This window comes from Lonchura striata, chromosome 1 (genome assembly GCF_046129695.1).
Source record: "Lonchura striata isolate bLonStr1 chromosome 1, bLonStr1.mat, whole genome shotgun sequence".
NCBI lineage: Eukaryota > Metazoa > Chordata > Aves > Passeriformes > Estrildidae > Lonchura > Lonchura striata.
Window position 1 is genome coordinate 90208362 of NC_134603.1, and position 18430 is coordinate 90226791.

At 40.2% G+C, this 18430-nt stretch overlaps 1 protein-coding gene across 16 annotated transcripts in view; it reads right to left on the reverse strand.

The window, feature by feature from the left end:
• Nucleotides 1-18430, reverse strand: part of ATXN1 (ataxin 1) — a 367335-nt gene that overhangs the window by 127994 nt on the left and 220911 nt on the right. The window lies entirely within an intron of this gene.

Genomic DNA, 18430 nt, shown 5'->3' on the forward strand with positions numbered 1-18430 from the left:
TCTCTGCCACTTGGACTTACCACAGTAAACTTTTAGATATTCACACAAGAAGACAGAAGACAAAACAAAAAATTCTACACAATCTTGTGGAAGAAAAACATCTGAATTGCTTGCAATTTAAAGCCTTGACTCTCTATTTCATTAAACAATAACCAGAGTTTATCTCAGAATAGAAAATTACAGCCTGAGCTGCACATCCACAGCTGAACCCAAGCTGTAGCCTTGTTCAATTATTTACTTTTGTAGGGGTTTGAAAGAGTCAACAGTTCTGTGATCCTGCAAACATTTTCACCCTTTATTTCCCTTTCTTCTAGCTGAATGATGATGCTGTGTAGTAACATTGTGCTTGGCAGAGATACAGAACTAGAAGTCTCTTCACTTTGCCCAATGAGTATGCAGTGGAATCACCTCAAGAGTAACGTGACAAACACCTCGCAGCTTCCCTGTGGCTGCTGGTGCCACACCTGCAGCAGCCAGTGCCCAGCTGAGCTCACAGTGACCCTGGGCTCCTCTGAGTGTCACCAGCACAGCTGCAGTGCCAGCTGGCACCTGACAAAACGTAGGAACATGAAAACTAAAACGAGGGTTTGAGAGGAGCAGGCAGTGCTCACAAGGCAGCTAGTCTGAGGTTGGCTCTGAGCAAACTAAGGATCAGAGCATGGGGTCATGCTAGAGGAGGAGACCATCTCAGCAGCAAGAAGTGCTTCAGATGCAAAGCTTTGAATTACAAAAGATACAGCGCATCCATGGGGAAAAAAGAACACCCAGGCAAACTTTAGATTTTAACATTCTATGTGCAGATCTTTACTACATTATTTACGTGCATGTTCATTAATAGAAAGTGAATTACAATGTGTGCCAGAGATTATTAATCCCCTCAATAATGTAATTACATAGCCCGTCAGATCCTAAAGTACCACATGCAGTACTACTCCTTAGGCTTACATGTTGCAGTACAAAATGGAGGGTGGTGAAGGGAAAGGAACACATAGCACTTTCAAAGCAGCTGTGGGTTACAGGCCAAAGAAACAGCTTTGGGGAAACAGGGAGGAGAATCCATCTCCTCTCCCCAGCCTGTATCACAGGTAGTCCCTGAGGAAATTTAACCTCACTCTTCCACTATATCACTTTGATCACATACATGGAACAGGCTGATACCTTCCTCACTGCAGCTCAGCAAACAACACCGTCTTTCAGGCCAGCCAGAAATAATGACCCCTCAAGTGAGTCATAAAGCATATTGCCATTTATTATCTAAGACAGTTGCTTAAATAGTGCTGCTACACTGGGAATTCAGTTAACTAACCCCACAGACTGATTTCAACAATATTTAAGCTGCTGGATTTCCATCAGAGGCTTAAAATACTTGGTGATTTTTCGTTTATTTTTAGTTTTTAAAACCATACAAGAAATGTCACTTGACAAAATTTATGGCCGGCCCAATGGCAAGTCTGGTGTTGCTTTGTAAAATTCCTGACAAACTCTACATCTTTTAAAAAGTAAATTTAAAGAAAAAATAAGACTCTGCAGAGTAAAAACATTCCTATCAGAAATGACAAGTAACTTTCTTTTCTCCAGAGATCAGGCTTACCACATTTTTATGTGTACTGAATAGTCTGAGTTTTTAAATTGGAAATATATCAGACAAACTTTCTTGGTCCTTGTTTTTTTCTGTTCTCCACTAATTTTTTCCTTCTGCTTCTCACTGATTTTTGAAGACTGTGACTGATAAATACTATCATTTTCAGTTAGTAGCTTGGTCCTTATCAGGTCATATCCCAGTTCACTGCTTGGGGTTCTACCCAACAAGCAACACTGATCTAGCAGAGCCATCCTCCTCTCTTGGTTGCCATAGATACTCTTTGGTGACCTTCTGACACATTTACTTGGCTGGCAAACAGAAACTGTCACCACATCAAGTGCTGGTCCCTCTTCTTCTCATTGTTATTAAAATCACTTTTTACTAGTGGCACCAATCATTGCACACATTTTCACTCACTGAGATCACTGTACAGCTTCACAGCGAGGTCTGAACTGCCTCTAACGTGCCTCCTGCAACTGCTTCAGCAACTGAAACCACTCGTACTAACCCAAAACACACACCAAACCCTCTTAGAAGACATTGTGCCAGTGGAAGGCTCCAGACTAGAAATATAATTTTGAGACCAAACCCAATCACAAAGAGTTTTATTAAGCTTGGGATTTATTACGGAAGTGCTTCAAATTTCTTTCCTAAATTATTCTTCCCAGCAGGCTAACTTTCTTTTACACTGCCTTCCTTTCATTCTACGGCATTTTAAGATCTTTATTTTAAGATCTTTATTTTTGCTATAATCTGAGGAACAAAAGAGGTCACTAATACCTTTATTTGGTTTGTACAGTTGGAGAACATCTGGATATGAAAATTACAGCAAAAGAAGAAAAATTTCAAAAAATCCCACAAAACTTACATTAAGAAATCAAGGGTTTACTTTTCCGAAGAATATTCAAGTTGGAATAAAGGAAACTACAGAATATCAGAGTTTTCAATAGAGTAAGTGATTCAATTTTCAATAATGGAAAAAGAACTATATTTAGAAAGGCAAATACATTACTTTTTCTTCTGGTAAATTTAGCGTAATTGGGAGAACCAGATGGCCACATATCTATGGAGTATTCATCTCTATCATCCTGATGTAGAAACATTAGAAAGGAAAAAAATCCTACATGCCTTGAGAGTAGCCTGTGCGGACCACATAATAACAAATGAGATCATTATGTACAGCCTCCAAGCAAATGGTCTTTTGACTTTCATCAATTTATGTATGCTGTGGAATGTCAAGTTATTATATTTTGTGTTTAAAAAGGCTTGAAGCAGTATCCTTCCAATTTAGCCAAAAGATAATACAATTACAAACTTCTACTCCCAATAAATAAAGGACATTTCAGTTATCACAGAACTTGAAAACACCGGTGTTATGAAACATTGGTTTACTATTTAAGTGTAAGTGAAGAATGAAAGGCACAACTCCAAATCTCAATCTGAAAAAAGGAACACACCCACCCAAGCATCACTGATGCACACAGCAAAAAAAGCACCCCAGCAAAAAGAAAACTTTAATGTCAGTTTAACATTCCTTAGTAAAGAAAACTTCCTGGACAAGTTGTGTTGGCAGCTCCACAGCATCCTTTCCCAGAGTTTCACTTATGCAAGTCAATGGCATTGAAAAGCACGTTCATAACCATCGCTCAGTATTAAACAGGTCTTTAAACTGCAGAAGAGAGGAAGGATGATGCAGTGCCAAGACTCCTTGTGTGGCACTTGGGAGATCCAGCCCCAGCTCTCTGCCATGTTCCTCTCTGGGCCATGAGCCTACCTCCAGACTCGACTCTGCAATCTGAGCAGTGGAGGCACCACACCTTCCCCATATGAGGGAGCACAGTCAGGACACACACAGGGAAGCCTGAGATAATTCAGGCTGGTTTTGACATGCTGTGTGCAGGCTCCCTCCATGGTGGGCTCTGGGAGTGTATCCTGCATTGCTGTGTTCTGCTTTCACTGAACAGATCAGTAAAACTGGAGGGATTGGAAGGAAGCTAATAACTTTGACAAGCACAATGAAATTCTGCCAACGTTTCCACTTGAAAAATTACTGATTTCGACACACTCCAAAAATAATAGCAGTTTTGTTCTAACTTCATGGCTATAGCTATGGTAACATTTTCAGTACAACCATGTTTCTGAAATATAATCAACTATTAGTAAAAAGTTTTCTTAGAATAGCTTTGAGGTGAAATCTAATGTTCTGTTTTCATAGACTGCAAACAAATGTGATCAGTGCTGACATGAAAAGCATTTGAACTGTGCAAACACTGTTTTCTTCTATAAGCAGTAACAGAAAAGCACCATCCAGGACTTGGTCTAGCTGATTACAAACTATTTCAAGCACTGTCTCTCTACGCATTGTGTTAAAAATAATTTAATGGGGTTTTTTATAACACAGAATTGAAAAACATGATGACAACTGAAGAACCATTCAAAACACAGGCTCTGGTTTTAAACTATGTTCATGTCAGAGAGGATCTTGAGCAGATATTCTAATAGTACTTTTCTCTCCCCTCCAAAAAAATCTTGAGTATAGAATGTCCTACAATGACACATCCCTCAAAGGATTCCCCTCCTGCTTGCCCACAAACTGTCCAGCCCCCACAAAGCTGAATGGATCGCATGTCAGCCCAACAAATTAATTCAAGCTTACGAATAGCTACCCAATCATTGAAGGCTATATACCTACACAGTGTTTTCCCACACATATTTTACTTGTGTATTTCATGTTTAGACAGCTTAATATATTAATCAGTATGAAAAGAGGAAGAAGGCAAAATGAACTGTATGATTTAAGCCTGGTTCAAGATCATATTACTTACCTCAAGAGTAAGTGGTCTTTATGTGTATGAAGATCAAACCTTGTGGGTTGGTCTAACCCAAAATACTGGTAGGTTTGGCTTCAGCAGTTACAGTCCCCAAGAAGGAAAATATATTTATAGATATAGTCTCAAAGACCAAATAGTTCTTCAGTCAGTAGAGGTCTCATTCTAGAAGACACTGAACATGCAAAACTCTTTAAGCTCTGATTAATTCTCCCAAGAACACTACTTGACCAGACTTTAAACACAGAAACAGTCTGAGGATGATTTCAAACAGGGTGGTTTTACTCGGCCCTCCTCCTTTTTTTTCCCCTTTCTTTTTTCTTCACAGTTCACATACATTTGCTCACTTCACTGAATTGAGGCTTACAGCAAGAAAACACAGTCATGAAACCCAGTTGTCTTTAACTGATAGTAACATCACAATTACAGCCAGGAAAAAAAATACTGCTGAAAACTCAATATGTTTTTATCTACACATATGTGACTACAAACAACTTCTTTGACACTAGATATGCCATGCATTCTGTACCCACCACTGCAGCTTCAGCCATGAACTTATGTCTGCTTAACCCTTTCAAACACAAGTAAGTTGTTATACTAACAAATAAAACCAAAAGACATAAATCAACCTCCCTGTGGTTTTCCTAACCAAACTACAGCATCTTTCTTCTGAAGGGGAAACCTCAGTATTTGTGTACCTGTGAATTGGTTTTGGTGCTTCTGTAGCTAATTCAAACATTTCCCCACACACATCCCCCAGGCTGTGGTAGACCAGGTGTGCCCATGGCCAGGGACAGTGTAGGGAGCATCTTCCTGACAAGCCCAGACACCCTCTACACAGACCACGTGCAGCTCAGTTAACTAAGAGGGGCCTTTGGCACACATTTGGAGAAACCTCTGAACTCCTGTCTTTGTGACACAGCATGTGAAGTGCTGTACCACATGCACTCTGTAAACTTGATACCAAAGCTGGCTGGGAAATATCCACCAGCATTACCCTTAGCTCCATGTTCCCACGGTCAGCAATCTCTCCTAGCTGAAGCCACGTGCCCCTTCTCAGCAACATGTGACACCTCGCCCAGAGTATCAGCCCGTACGGGGAAGGATCAGCATCAGCAAGCCAGGAGTGACTTTTTTGGGTAGATGTTGGGGATTTTTTTTGCTTATTTTGTTTGGTTTTGGGGGGTGGGGCAAGAGGTGGTGCTGAGCCAGTTCTATATTATGATGATAAAGAAACAGCACGAATGTTGGTGAGGCCAGTGCAAAATGGTGTTGTCAGCTTTGGTGCTTCCCTTCTAGGAGGATGAGAGTATCTTAAATGGATGTCCAAAACATTAAATCTACTTTCAGTAATGGACAGAAAATGATACTTAACCAGAAGGCCTAAGTAACATCTCTGTATTGCAATCACAGGCCCAGCACAAGCAGCTTCAACTCACAGTACCTGTAGCATGTACTATCTGTACTTTGCAGACCTGGAGAGTTGAGGTGTCACTCCCACCCTCTCTCCCTCACCAAATGGTCAGTTTGTCAACAGAGAACAATTCTGCTAGGAAATTATGAGATTAGCAACTCATTTTCATCTAATCACTGGGCAATAATAATAAAAAGGGGTGCACTTTAAAGCAACTTACTTACACAAGCAAAAACTGGGGTAACAGACATATTTTCAGAGGTGTAATAGAAAAAGGAGATTTATCCTTTAGCTATAATCAATGAAGATGAAACACAGTCTTGCAGTACTGCATGGAAAGGTCCCCAGCACTGGGGTCTTCAGTCAGTGCCACCCACTTCAGTGACAGATGAATTAGGCTGACAGAGTGCCCATGTCTTGAACTTTCTCGTATAAAGGATAAATATAAACAGTCACATAGAGCAGATGGACAGTCAGACAGCTATTAAAAGCTCCACAGATAACTCTCTGGCACTATCACCCACATAAAACAGATACTGAAAAAATTTCATACACAATAGTTCTCGAGCTGAGATATTCTAAAGCAGTTAAGATCCAAATAATATGCTTTTTAAGTTACAAAGATGATTGCCCATTTATTTTGTAAGCAAAAGCCAGGTGCATTCAACAACACACTTCTTGAACCATTAATAAAGCAGAATTCACTTTTTGTTTCTCACTTTTAGTACTCACACAGAGAAGGAATTAATAACTATTACGAACCAGAGCAATACTGGAGCTTGTAAAATAAAGATCCATTTATTTTCAAAGTATTGCTCTTGCTAAAATTTAGCAAAAATATTGTATCTTCTGACTGCTTCTCACAACAGTCTCTGTAGCAGCACAAAGCCAGGCAGAGGCAGCTGAACTGACAGAAGTTGCAACCTCTGGCACTGTGTGCTTTTTAGCATGGCATTTTGAGCTGGCAATGGAAAAGAAACCATTTTAAAGCACATTTCACTGAGGAACTCCCAACTAAAAGGTCGTAATCGCAGATTTTTACAGATGTTTCAACCTGTAATGCTTCACTCCCACTATTGTTCTAAATACTGAGTACACACCCTCCACTCCACACACACTCACACGCAGATACACGTGTACACTCACATGCACTTGGAGTCACACCATGTACTTCACTTCTAATAGTAAACCTGACATAAAGGAATTTTATTTTTACACTTTCACACCTCCCACTCCTAATTAATGCCAATCAGCATCTTCTACATACTACAGAAGAACACACTGCAAATATACACGGCCTTATCTGTGTAGGGCAGGAGCAAAATTTTCCATTCTTGCTAGAAATTGAGTAGGCTCTATGTGATGGATTCACACAGGAAGGATCTGGAGATGCTCAACCCTCCTTTAACGACCTTCCTGAGGGGTCAATGAAAATGCTCTGACTTTTGGGGGGACATTTCTGTTGGTTGGTTTGTGCTTTTTACCCTGCAGCTATGAATATGAAGCAAATCTCCAGTTCAGAAGAGTTGTTGCAGGCTTCCCCAGGTGGCAGAGGGCTCAGGGACTTGCCAGTATGTCCTGACAGCTGCCAGGAACAGTGGCAGCAGTTGGAGGGACAGCGAAGGAATTTTGCCAGTGACTTCAGTAGAGCCAGTCCACACTGTTGGGACACCCGTGGACCAGAGCCAGACCATTAGAAGCACTGGTACTTACAGGGTAGGCACCTCTACTTGCATTCCCCAGCTGTCCCAATAACCACCACAGCAGCAGAACTGAGGGTGGGAAAATCTTGCTCCCCCAAACCCAAAGCAGACAAACTTGGTTTCCCAGCACACACACACCACTCACTTCTTTTTATAGACTGCTTTTCTCTCGAATGCGAAAGTAAATCCAGCTCAGATGATTTCCCTGTCTTAACTTTTGTACAAGAGGAAGACAGAAAGCTAAAAAAAGAAAATTAGACACTTCACAAAATCCGTGATTAAGACACAGAAACTATCAAGACAGATGGGCTGAAACTTTCAGGGAGCTTCAGTTCAACAACCCATGTTTTTCAGAGATCTACAGTACGCTATTGTCTTCTCCATTTAGAGATTTTAAATCCCATTTTTCATTGCACTAATTTAACACCATTTCTAAACTTGGAGTACATTTATTGGGTAGTCCAAAATAAACCCCAATATTTACTCAAGTAGCACATGGCCCCAGAACCTAGCTACACATTTTTTCCCCCCTCTTCGCTTCTTTTTTTTGGGTGCAGGCAATGGTCACAACCGCTGGCTTGTGAGCTTGCTGGGGTAGCAGAGCAGGGTGACTGCAGATGTGGAGAAAGTAAGAGGCAGCACCCAGCCACAGCTCCCTCCGCTCTGCTGCAGGCTTGGCTCCTCCGTGTGTGTCCCGCGGGAGGAGCTGCTTTCACTCTCCTTAGTAGGGTATTGCCATGCACACAGAAATACAAGGCCAGCCATGCAGACAGCTCCCTCTTACAAATGTTTTTCTCCCAAGGGTGAGAAACAGAAGCCAATACTCCAGACTCTGAAATGAGGGGCCAAATGCTTCTAGCAAGGATGATCTGCCCCTCCACAAGCTCCTTGCTCACAGCAAGTACTCAGGCTGGTTCATCCTGCCCCAGGATCCCTTCTTCCCTCAGAAATCAAGTCCTCTTTTCTGTGCAGTGTGCAAAGCAGTCACTCACCCAGAAAAAAAAAAAACAACAAAAAAAACAACCAAACAAACAAAAACAAAACAAAAAACAAAACAAACAAAACAACAAAAACAAAACCATGGGTAGAGAGAAGAAGAAGAGAAAAAATAAAATAGGAAATCTATAACTCTGCTTTTGGCAAAAGCCAGTGATCAGCAACAACTGCCGAAAGCTGAGTCACTTTTTTCCCTTCCACCTGGCGAGTGACTGCCCTGATCCATTCAGCAGAAAGCCTCTTTTCACCAAAACTGGCATAAATCTGGAGTAATTCCCTCCATTTCAATTGAGCTGCTCAGGATTTATGGCAGCATGACACAACCAGCAGAATCCTGTTTACTGAGAGCTACAAGCCCAGGTTTTCCTGCAGGAGACAGTGCTGCTTTGCTCTTCAGGCTGCGATGCCGACCATGCTACGGCACTGATGCCATGGCTTGTTCTATTTTTCCTGATGCTGTCATCTCCAGCAGATGCTTTGCAAGCAGGACCTTTGAAGAAATCACCCTCTTTCACACACTGCAGGAGAATTTTGACGATCTATGACCAGAACATTTATTCGCTTGAATTATTTTTTTCAGATTTCTTCTTTCCCCCCCAAATTTCAATTAATGCTTTAATTTCATTTAGCAAAGATTTATAAAATTTTTTAACATCTCACTGGGCTGTGTGAAACAGAGTTCAGAAGACAGCAGAAATATCTTCTGTGCAGATGATGTGTGAATAAGTAAGGGATGAGATCAAGATTTAAGGAATACCAATCAGCTTTACCAGACAATAATCTACTCTATTTATGTTCTCAGCTTAAGAAAAAGCATTGCTAGTGGATTTATGCATGCTCTGGAAGACTTCTATAAGCAGAAAAGCTACCTGATACTACCCCCAGCATGCAATGCAGTAGCAAGTAGAATAAAAAATCGCAAATGAACACAATCCCCAACCTTTGAAGTAGGACTATTCCAACAGAAGAGAGCTTCAGCTTTACAGTAAGCACATCATCTATGTAAAAAAAAATGCATTCACACATATACCAAGGCACTGACAGGGTGTTTCTAAACAAATGCAATAAGTCTTGTCTGCCCTGTGTTAAGTACATTTACAACATTTAAGCACGGGATGTAGCTGCCTAGAAACAGCAGTGCTCATGTCATCCTTTCAATATGGGGAACACAGTGTGCTATACAAATATTAATTTAGCCTGAACAACCAGTGAGGTATGCAAATATTACTCCCAGCTTCAACTGGGATTGATTTGAACACAGAGGAACAGTGAGGGGGATTTTTAGCAGTGCCTCAGAAAGCCAGCTCACAGCCAGGGAGAGCTGGAATCTTGCATATCTGCAAGTTCTTTCAGTAGCCCTGCCCCAATCAACTTCCTAGACCTGCCTGTTCTCTTCAGGTCACCCAGATGAGCAAACATTTTTTGTATCCCGACTGGTGATGCTGCCAAATTCAACAAGGCAGTTGTGCAGACACTGTGCAGCACCTCCCAGGTCCTGGTTTTGACATGGTTAAAGAAAAGCCACCACAGTCACTTAACCGGCAGGAGGAAGTGCAAGAGACTCCTGCTGGTTACCACTACTGTCCAAAAAGCAATGCTGGTAGAAAAGCAGCAGGAGCTTCTGCAGCTGACACTGGCTTCTTGTTTACTGGGTAAGCTGCAGAATCCCTGGCGCTCAACTGATGAGGACAGGGCAAGAGCAGAAGTCCAGCAGGTCTTGCTGGGTATTTTGCCTTTATAAAGTTCCACCTCTAATCCAAAGGGAGGAAAGAATCATTTGTGAAGTCAAGCAGACAAGAAAAGGAGACCTGAAACAATGCAGATCTATGTGACCTGGAAAGAATGATCTCCTGCATCATTTTTTTTCCTACCACACCACAGAACAGCAGCAGAGGAAAGTGAAAGGCAGAGAATTGGGTATCTCAAGGACAGGGCATATAGAATTGCAGCTGAACACAACACCTTTAGACCAGGAGCCCAAAGAAAACAATTCTCACAGCAGCCATGACACTGAAGACTATTCAACCCTCTTCCACAAGAGACTTTGTGCTAGCTTTTTACAACTCTGGCAAGTAAGTAAATTAATATTTTAATAGAAAATTCTTAATATAAACATAAAATATATTTTTTAATATTTTGTTCAAAATCTTGTGTTATCTGCCTCAGACTGATCTTTTGAGGGAAAGTTTCAGGGAAAAAATCAGCCATTTTTGAGAGATCAGGCAAATAAGTAATGTATCACTGACTATTAAATTTACTTCTGCCCCTGCTGCCATTATTGTTGTTGCTAATTTACTGAGATATAAAAATGGCTTAAGGCTTTGAAGAAAGTCTGAAAACTTGGCAGAAGTACTATGCTGATCAGAGATGTGTTCTTAGCTATCCCTGTGAAAAAATCACCTATATTCAGTTAATTTTTAGTCTTGGAGGTGGAAGGTCAGCAACTGAATCTTCAGACCTTTCAGCAATGTAAACGTCACACCCCAAGCTTTGACACAGCTCCACATGGGCCACGGCATCTATGGAAGGGTCTGTCTGCACAGGGTTCACTGCAGAAGAAAAGACTGAGCTCAAAGCAGCTTTGGGACTTTTGAAGTCAAGAAACCACAGTTAGTAAAGAAAGACACTGTACTTCACTGTAGTATTCTTTACCTGAGTATGTACAGAAACAAGGCAGAGATGCAGGAAAACGAAGAAACAGTTGAGGCTTCTTGCTAGTTAGATTTTATTTTTTTTTTAAAGAAAGTAAATCCATACAAGTAAAGTGCATAAAGGGCAAGCACTTAAAATATCCCCGCCACAGAACTTACCAGGGTAAATATTTTCTGGTAACCCAGCCTGCCAGCATAGAAGATTCATGGTCTGCTGTTTTCTAATGCATTCTTCTCTTTCAGGAGCAGCACTCAGAGAGGGTGACACAATGCCAAGCTGCTCTCCCTGTATTCCAAGGCACCTCCACTCAAATGCCCCCAAATCCCATTTCTATCTTGTCAGAAATCTTTGTTAACAAATTTCCCTTTACATTTGTTTTGTGAACTGTGCTTGTCTTTTTTTGTTTGTAAACAAAGAAACAAACAAAAAGCCAGAATGTAGCAAGGCTCTGCCAGAACTCAATTAATAAATAACAAGCATTGAGTGTTTTTGATCATTTCCTTCTGTCTGAGCCTCACAAACTGACAGTAAAACAGTGTATGACCCTTTACAGAACAATTTTGTTATCACATTACATCCTCACTGGAAATTAAGAACAAAAATTTGACATTTTGAATGGGAATGGCCCATCCAATTTGGTTCAGTATTATCCACTGGGAAGTCCAGAGCCAGCTGCAAGCCAGCACAGCAGGATTTGCAAAGCATCCATGTAGTCACATGGCAAACCCCAGCACAGCCTGCACTAACTCTGTCAATCACTCTGCATTATACAGGTGTGACTAACACTATTTTGTTGGGCTTTTTGCAAGACATAAGTGGAGATTAATTTCAAACAATTCCTCAGGATGTATGAATCTACAGGCATGGGAAAAGCAGGAAAGGAGAGGGTAAAGACATCCTATCCTGTTGCTACATCTGGAAAGATAGGGATACAAGAAGTTACTTCCATATTCAAAACTGGAAAATGAGAAAAACAGGAGTAAGAGGTGGTTAAAAAAGGAAAAGAGGCTGGTCTGAGACCTGCTGAAAAACTGTGTATGGTCATTTGGAAAAAATAAAAAAAGGCCAGCTGAAGAACACATTTTGCCACAGAGACAGTAAGGGAATAGAGAAGTACACATACAGAGACAACTACATGAGCAGTTTCCAGCATTGTGTTTAAAAATAGTGGCTAGGAAGACAGAATCTCATTCCATCTTTGTTGGCATAACTTTACTTGACAGGAATATGCTAAATTTGTACCAGCCATAGATCTGCATCCTTCATTTATAAAGAGACAAACCCAGCATTAATAACACCTTTCTGTGTCCTGATGTTTATGAGCATACCATCTGTTTGCATTCAGAAACTACCCACCATACATGCTAAATTGTCAAAGATACATGAAGTGGGCAAAAAGTTAAGATTTCCATGACTTCAGCCCTAATTTGACTAACATCAGCACCAAGTGATCCCCATCTAAACCATAGACGTACTCCATATAAACTGTGCAAAGGCCAGTACTCTAAAGGCACAACTGTTCATGTGTTGTAATCTCTCTAATGAATAAAATTCAGCTGCATCCACAAAGAAAAGTATGTTTGTTGATGTATCACTGAAAGGAAAAAAATAATGGTTCACAATACTAACAAACCTGATGAAAATGGAAGTTAAATTGCCCTTTGAATAATTTTGCATGACCCATAAGTTTTAGTGAGCTACAGGGAATACAAACTCAATCATTCCATTTTGCTGTCCTGCAGATACTTTTATTTTTATATGTATACATATATGCATTTTAAATGCACATTTACTCTCTTTTTCAAACTGTTTAAACTGCTTTGGGTGCAAAGGGAAGACTGGGTTTGACCTCTTGAATGAATCACATGCACAAACTTTCTCAAAAAAAGCATGTGGATAATAAAATAAACAAAACAAAAAAGAGGATGATTCTCCTTCCCTGTCTCTTTAAGATACTGCTGCTTTTCAGCCACACAGTGAATGCTTCATTCAAATAACAGAACATGTATTTCTCTTAGTAACTGCAGCTATAATTGTAACAACTGCTTATCGTGCTTCCATCCTATTAGTGTTACAATTGTCCAAAGCAGAACACTCGAATAAATTGCCCTCATTTCTTATAAGCACCTCCTTTTTTATTTTTTTTTTTTTGGTAACAGTAAAAAACCCAAATGCCTTCAGAATGTTACCCCTTTCTTGTGTTACCTTCTTTTGATTCTTTGGCACCAAAAGGATCAAGAAAAAATAATACTGCTTTCCCTGCCTTCAGTGTTTGGCAGCCCTTTCTTAAACAAAAACACTCTGATTCAGTGGATGCTCTGCCCACTATTACAGATAACATGCTTTTTCCAAAAGTGAGTCTCTTAAGGACAGTGTGGGGTAGCTTTAGTTGCAGTCATTCACCAACTAGTATCCCATTTAGGATCTAGTAAGAATTGGCTCTTAGCATCTTCCTCTGCTGTATATGGCATTTGCATGCATATTATGCAAAACAGTGATGAAAATAAATGGCCTGGGTTGTTGTATTTACTCATCCAGAGTACCTATCTCTCATGGATTCTCAGTATGATGAAAAGACAGAGGCATGAGAAGTCCATCTCTGCATGGAAATAGCATGTTGGGCAGAGTGGGGGCAGTAAGAAACCCAACTTTACTGACTCATACATTGACAAGATAAAAAACTCTTGCATTGTCAAAATGCTACACAAATTGTATCACTTAAAGCAGTTACTACTCCTAGGTTTCATTATGCTTCACTAGAAAGCAAATTTTTAATAGCATTATTAAGGTATCATACCATGATTTATTCTTACTTGGTTTTCAACTTAAAGTGTATTTGCCTTCTGTATATCCTTTTTTTGGCTCTAAGGAAGGGTGGCCCAATAATAATTAAATTTAAAAAACCAAACCCAGCACAAAATATAACCGTTTTGATTTACAGGGTCAGAGGACAAGCTTTGAAATTTCCCATAAATCCAAACACTATTTCCAGTCTTCCTTCTCGTTCACTCACTATTCTGCATATTTTCCTTTTTACTCTTGAATAACATATGGATAAGCCAAGCATATCCCACTTATTTGCTCCTTACATAACCCATTCCTGCTGTATTATCATTCCATACTTCAACAACTGTGCACATTCTTGTTACCCCATCACAATAAACCATCAGAATGAGGAAACAGACTTCAGTATGTGGGTCTCTGATTTTGGCAGGTTTAAGAAAGACAGGAAAAGGGGAAGAGGGGGGAAAAAGAGCAGAGGAGAACAGGAGGGAAAGACAATAGCAGGGCTTATCCTTTCACAAAGGGACAGGTAGAACAGAGGACAACCATAGTGCTTCTCAGCAAAGCTCCAGAGATCCAGGTCTGCAACAAGCCATGTGCTGAGCACTGTTATGGCGTGCTGAGAATTGTTATGGGCTGTTGAGCACTGGTGTGGGGTGCTGAGCATTGGTGTGGGGTGCTGAGCATTGGTGTGGGGTGCTGAGCACTGGTGTGGGGTGCTGAGCACTGGCTGCTCCCACTGCAGCAAAGCAGGTCACTGCCTCACTCAGGACTGAGCTCCTGCATCACAGACCATCGCACTCGCTGCTGCCTCCAGCATAAGACCGGCACCAGTTGTCTTCTACAGGGGCTTCCAAGCCCCTTGGTCACACCATTGCATGCAGACCCTCACCTACAGCACATGAGGTGCACATGAGGGAGATGACCACAGAGACACTGTGGCAAACGTCATGATGTCAGCTCTTTGACCCTGACACGAAGGTCAAACACAGGAGCAATACAGAAGCCATTGTTTTAGTGATACAAAGTCTAGGAAAAGTATAACTTAATCACCTAATTAATGAAACTAAACTCAAGTAATCTTCCCTCTCAAATACTCTGAAGGAGTGCCAATTACCTTCAGTCACTTAAGTGAACAAAGTTGTCTATGGTGTTACTCCTCAATTCTCACCAAATACTCCTGGAAGTTTTTTGAGCATTATGGAAAAACCTGAGTGCACGTGTTGAAATGCACATTTAACAAGCCTGGTTCTTCCCTTACTGAAATCAGCTGCCCTTAATTTGAACAGCAGGAGACCTGGGCCTTTTCCACTGCCATGTTCCTTATCAGAGTTCTATAAATGTCACATCTTTATTTTATTAGTGAAAGACATATTTTATAGATTAACAATAAAAGCATTCTTGTATGCGAGTTTTCTAGCCCCTGTTGAGACTCTGAATTCTTGAAGGTCAAATAAAGCAGTCCATAGGAAGGGGGAGAAGAAAATGCTCTGCAATATCCTTTTAAAGAGCCTCTGCAGCAAAGAGACAATAAATAGCTGATTTGTTACACGGCTTTGAGGGCAGCCACAAATGCTAAGACCACAGGTAAATGAACCTGGTCATGAAAGGAGCAGCAGCTCGTACCATATCTACATTAGTTAACTTTCTTTGTGATTCAAGTCCAAGACATTGCATTGTTCTATTTCCGCCTATTCCTCTGCTCTGGATTCCCTTTGTGACACTTTTATCAATGGAAAATCGAGGGAGGGATTTCCAGCTGGGAGCCCAACAAAAAAACAGGAGGTTCAGTCTGGTTTTCTCACTTGCACTGCAAGAACCATTTCAACACCAGTAATAAAAGCAAAACTACACAAAGGAAAAAAAAAAAAAAAAAAAGGGAAAAAAAAAGACATGACCTGAAATTATTTTAGCATCATAAATACTTCACTGCTCTTTATTCTGCAGTATGGTTAGTGTCACACATTGGCACAATAATTTGCTAGCTTAAACAGAGCTCCTTGCAAATAACAAATTTATATTAAGAGCTGCTGTCAGCTAGAATTCCAGGAAAATGCAAAGAAAAAGATGACAGTGCCATTGGTCAGATCTACTCTTTGTTATGCCCTTGCAATTTTGACAGATTTATAGCTGTAGTGTCATAATATTAAAAAGTTTGACTGTGTCCTCTGTGAGTGGTGAGGAAAATACACACAAACAACAAGGGAAGGATAGCAGCACAGTGGGAGCCAGGCAAAATGGATTGTGCACAGGGACATCCCCATGGCCACACCTGTGGGTGTCATTACAGCACCCATGGCGCTGCCACAACCACAGCCAGTCAGGTGCTTAGTTTACTTGTGACCTAAGGAGGTGGCTTTGAAAATGAGACCATTTGTACTAAGAGGATTTTCAAGGTAATTTTCAGGGAATAGATTTGGTATCATTTAAGACCAGAAAAGACTAATAATCATATTTTTAAACATTATGGCAGTACAGACCATTCAGCTTGGGATGCACTTGGTATAGTAACAACAGAGTGACATATAGTAACATATAATAACAACAAGTCTCATACATTTATGTGAGCACCATTTAACACAGACAACATGCTCCTTGAATTCCAGAGCTATTTTCATACACCACCAAGGAGCTTAAGCCACCACCACCTTCTCAAACAAAAGAAGAAATGTCTCAAGGCTTTCAATAGTCAATTATCCAACCACAGGAGGCTCTGCTAGTGTCACAGAGACTAGTAAGATCTCTTTCTTTTGTTCATGTGTAGCCTTGTAAGGGCTCTGCTGAGAGAAGTACCTTTAAATATAAATCTTACTCTTTCAACAAGAAATTGAGGAAGCTATCATCACCTCCGTTGCACAAACTTATCAAAGCTGCAACAGGACAAGAAGAGAAAAGCTGAAAGTTAAATACAAAGGTAGAGAATCAGATGTAAAGACTGTCTTCTTAAAGTTAGAGAATACTTAAAGATGTGCCTTAAATTTAAAAAAAAAGAAAAAAAAATTGGCAGTCACCATCATCAAATAGTCTGAAAGTTCAGAAGGCACCCGAGAGAACACTGTATGGTACCCAAATTCTCTTCTACTTTTTGATCTGTTGGAAGAATATTTTCAAAAGGTCACATGGATTTCAGGTACCTAAACTATAACAAAGTGTAAACTAGGAGACCTGGAGAACTGACTGCTAGCATTCTCTGAATCTGCACCACAGACCTGTTACAGGGAACAAGAGTTTGGGGAGAATCGCATACCAAATACCTGCTCAAAAGATACCCCCAATAAGAGAACATGCCAAGCAAGAAGGAATAAAGTACTTGCAACATTTTTTTATGAGACTGGTGAGGAAGTGCCTTCATTCCCAGTGCCACAAAACCCAAAGTTTTTTAAACAGGCTACTATTTAAACCCAGTTTTACACTGAGCTATTTATGAAGCAATACATAAGCTTCATAAGTGACCAGGCAAACCCATAGATCTGGGTTATGTCTTCAGCTCCAAGCATCGACTTTATTGTCTTCCACAACATATACAGCAATTCTCATTAAGTAGCTGAATGTGTAAAAGTTCAGTAGAGAGCTAAGGAAGTTCCTAAACCAAAAATAACCTAGGGGGCAAACTATGTGTGGAAAAAATTAATATAACTTGTGTGAAGTCTAATGAAATAACTGAAGGAAGTCTACATGATCCCAGCAGACATAATCTATACCACATCGCAGACGAGCCAAATAGGAGGAAACATCCTTGAAAATATTCAGCTATTTGGAGTTTTCTCAGTTCCAAATCCAGACAGCAGCACATGAGTAGGTTACATTAACTAAATCCACCAAGGAACTCTCCATATAATTTCTGATCATTGTATAGGCTCTGGTTTTTCACTGTGGCCAATCTCTGAGAAAGAAATCAGAAAAGCAAAAAATCCCAGGCAACACTAAAACAAATAAATAAACAAAATAAACCCACAAAACAAGGGAAAATTACCATACTACAACTCAGACCTAATAACTACAAGCCAAAAAATGAAGTGAGGGAAGAAATCACTTCCCATCCCTGCAGGTAAGGTCGAAGTTCTCTAGCACTAGATTTGAAAATAATTAATATGAGACCAACAAGTTAAACAGCCTTACAGGGTCTTTTTAATTTATTAAATATATTTTGCTTTAATCACATTAATTTTTCAGAAATGTACAATAATCTTTGTGGTTTAAAATTACTTTGTATTCATTTTTTTTAATGGAGAGTATTTTTATTCATCTAATACATTATCCTTTCAAGAAAATTATCATACTTGACTACAAGTACTTAACGGGGCACTAATTAATACTCCTATTTCTCCTCATTTAAAACTCCTTTGAGAAATTAGGTCAGAAACCTGGTTGAACACAGAAAACACTTCTCAGAGGCTAAAGGGGTAAGGGACATAAAAGGGACTTGTCACCCTTCTCCACGGAGGACATCCCCCTTGAGCGCTGAAGCCCA